Source organism: Gossypium arboreum, chromosome 5, assembly GCF_025698485.1.
Source record: "Gossypium arboreum isolate Shixiya-1 chromosome 5, ASM2569848v2, whole genome shotgun sequence".
In the NCBI taxonomy this organism is placed as follows: domain Eukaryota; kingdom Viridiplantae; phylum Streptophyta; class Magnoliopsida; order Malvales; family Malvaceae; genus Gossypium; species Gossypium arboreum.
Genome location: NC_069074.1, coordinates 46383239 through 46386300, shown reverse-complemented (window position 1 = coordinate 46386300; position 3062 = coordinate 46383239). Strand labels below are relative to the sequence as shown.

General features: G+C 32.7%; 1 long non-coding RNA gene across 1 annotated transcript; it reads left to right on the top strand.

The window, feature by feature from the left end:
- The first annotated feature begins 592 nt into the window (after nt 1–592).
- LOC128292766 (uncharacterized) lies at nt 593–2303 on the top strand. Its single transcript, XR_008282677.1, has 2 exons — nt 593–715; nt 2055–2303. It is a non-coding gene; the product is annotated as an uncharacterized LOC128292766 (long non-coding RNA).
- The last annotated feature ends 759 nt before the right edge of the window (nt 2304–3062 follow it).

Here is a 3062-nt window from a genome sequence, read left to right as displayed (position 1 = left end):
GGACATGGAAGGAATTTTGAAAGTTTAGTAAGGAGGGCATTTTGGTCATTTGGATATTAAATGAAATAAAATGGGAAAAATAACACAAAATTGATCATCATCCTCCTTAGTTGCTGCCGAATTCTCCTCTCTCCATATCTAGGGTTTCTTCAATTTTCAAGCTCCATAGTAAGTGATTCCAAGCCCGCTTTTAATGTTCTTTACGCTTTTGGAATCTCTAAGCTCGATTAAGCTTATGCTAGTAATAATTTAACCTAGGGTTCATATTTGGAAAAATACCCATAGGTGAAATTTGTGTATTTTGATGTTTTATGATAGAATATGAGGTTTTAAATTATGTTAAATAACTTGTGCTACTCGGTTTTAACGAAAACGAGTAAAAGCAAGATAATCGGTAAAAATACCTATTGTTCATAACTATATGATAGAGTGAGAATTTGATGTTGTTGTAGAAGAGAAAATGTTCAGCATATCATAAAACATAAGAATAAGGGCTGAAATTAAATTCCGAGCCTAGGGAAAAATTGTAATTATGTAAAGTTAGGGGCAAAATGTAATTTTTCCATGATGTGATTTTTGGATTGAAATAAATAGTATGAGTATTAAATGAGCTAAATGTGTTATTATAGATCAAGAAAGACGCGGAATTGATCTCGAACGGGGGAAGGAAAAAGTTTTGTACTAAATTGCAAAATTTCCACATTTTTGCACCAAGGTAAGTTTGTATGTAAATATTACAATAATTTCATGTACATTCTTATATTTCAGCCTATTATATAAATATAATAGCTGATGTTAAAATGTAAATCGACTATTGAAAGAATGGAAATAAATATAGAGAGAGAGATTCCGGTTGAACATTCGGAGAGATCGAATGAAATAGAGGAGCGTAGCTAGGTCACATGTATGATCTTGAGTGCACATCATTTGTACAAGAAAGCTACGAGACACCTGTAGTAGCTAGGTCACATGTGTGATACGAGATGTATCCCATGTAGACAAGAGAGCTACGTGAAAGATAAATGTAGCTAGGTCGCATGCGTGATTCCAAGTGAAGGACACCATGTAGACAAGAGAGCTACGAGACAAATCGGTTAGGTCGCATGAGTGGCACTAAGTGTTCACCATGTGTACAAGAGAGCCGAACTAAACGAAGTATGATGGTGGGGCTGTGTGCTGAAACCATTAAATATCGAGGATTGATCCGAATTGTTCAATGGGATGGTTTTGTGGTGATATTGTGGTTTGGACCTACACTTATGGTGAATGAAATATGGTGAAAACGATATGTGGTATATACATATATAAGATAAAATGAGGTTAGCATAAAGAATGTGTGAAAGAGTGAAATTAGCATTAAAACTGTTTTTAGATGGTAGCAGTGACGTGATTTTGAAAAATCACCAAAAATAGGAGGAATATAATTAGAGGTTGAATGAGATGTGAAATTAAAGTTTAATGAGTCTACTTTCATATAAAAGAAACAGAGCAAGAAAGGAATTCTATATTTTGAGATATTTACAATTGTATGTGACTTGCTCAGGATGAATACGTGATCCCCTGTTCCAACTTAGAAAAATCATTAAAAATTGTACAAATAAAATTAAGAAATATAGTTTACATGCCTAAATTCCTTATTGAGAATAGTTTTAAATGAAATAGACTTCAGGGTTGTTTGAATTGTGTACTGAGAGAAATTCAATTCGTAGTGAACAGAGGTCAGATCAGTCGAGCTGTGTAACAGGGGAAACTTTAACTAATAAACTGTACTAATCGGCTGAACCAAAAATTTTAGAAAAAAATTAGCAAAAAAGCTTTATGAGTCTAGATTCAGGGAAATTTTACGGATTTGAATTTCGAGTTTTGTAACTCGAGTTATGATTTATTTAGTGAATATGACGCAGTAGAGACAGCTTAATCAAAGTGGAATGAATAGTGAAGTTAAAGTAGATATACTTGAATTGTTGTGTAAACATGTTAGATTCTTTAATTAGTATTTACATACTTACTTACTAAGCTATAAGCTTACTTTGTTTCTCTCTTTTGTCTTATAGTGTCCTTCGGCTTGCTCAGGAGTTAAGGATCGTGAAGATCTACCCGCACTATCATACTTTAGGGTATTTGAACTAAACGTTTTGAATTATGGCATGTATAGTAGGCTTAATTATTGTGTTACATGTCATAATTGTCTAGGTTTAAAATATTAGTTACAGTACTCGACCAGCTACTTTGTACAAGCCATTAAAGTTGGCTAATATTGTTCAAGACATATGTTATACGATGCACTATCAAATTGGATGACATATTTATATCTCGGTTATGCTTAATGGTATGTGTTATGTTCTGGTAATACCTTGTATCCTGTTCCGGCGACGGTAACGGGTAAGGGGTGTTACAGATACTCCATAGAACTCCTCCGTCTACCAAAAAATCCCAACCCAATTCATATGCAATATGTCACACAATCTTGTACATAATCACATACTTTCAGTAAATGGAAACAATGTTCCAATCTTTCAAATTACCATTGAGTTGATATCAATCAATATCGTTCAATTTCACCTACTTTATAGATTTTCATTGTGCATAAATAGCACCCTTTTTAGTAGACAAGATAACAAATATCTCATGTATTTAAATCATACATAAGCTTCTCAACACATTATATCATTCAGTCAAACATTCACATATCTCATAACTCAAATATGCTATTACAAACTCAATTAAACATCCATACTATCAAACTAGCAAATTTTCCAACATGTCAATCTTTTAAGGCTCGAAACATACCTGGTTCGGCCACTCACAAAATCAATAATTTGGCTATTAAGCCAATTCAATAAGAAAGATAATTTATAATATATAGCTAATTTATCATATATAACATGATATTTAACATTTTCAAACAATTTTATGAGTTTAGGACCCATATCTTATTTTTCACTTCCTTGCAGCACACTAGCAAATCTTCCAATTTTCCTTAATAATTCCTTAAACAAACCTAAACCAAAATTCAGTATAAATTCAATAAATTTACCATTAAACCAGCCCCCAGACACCCA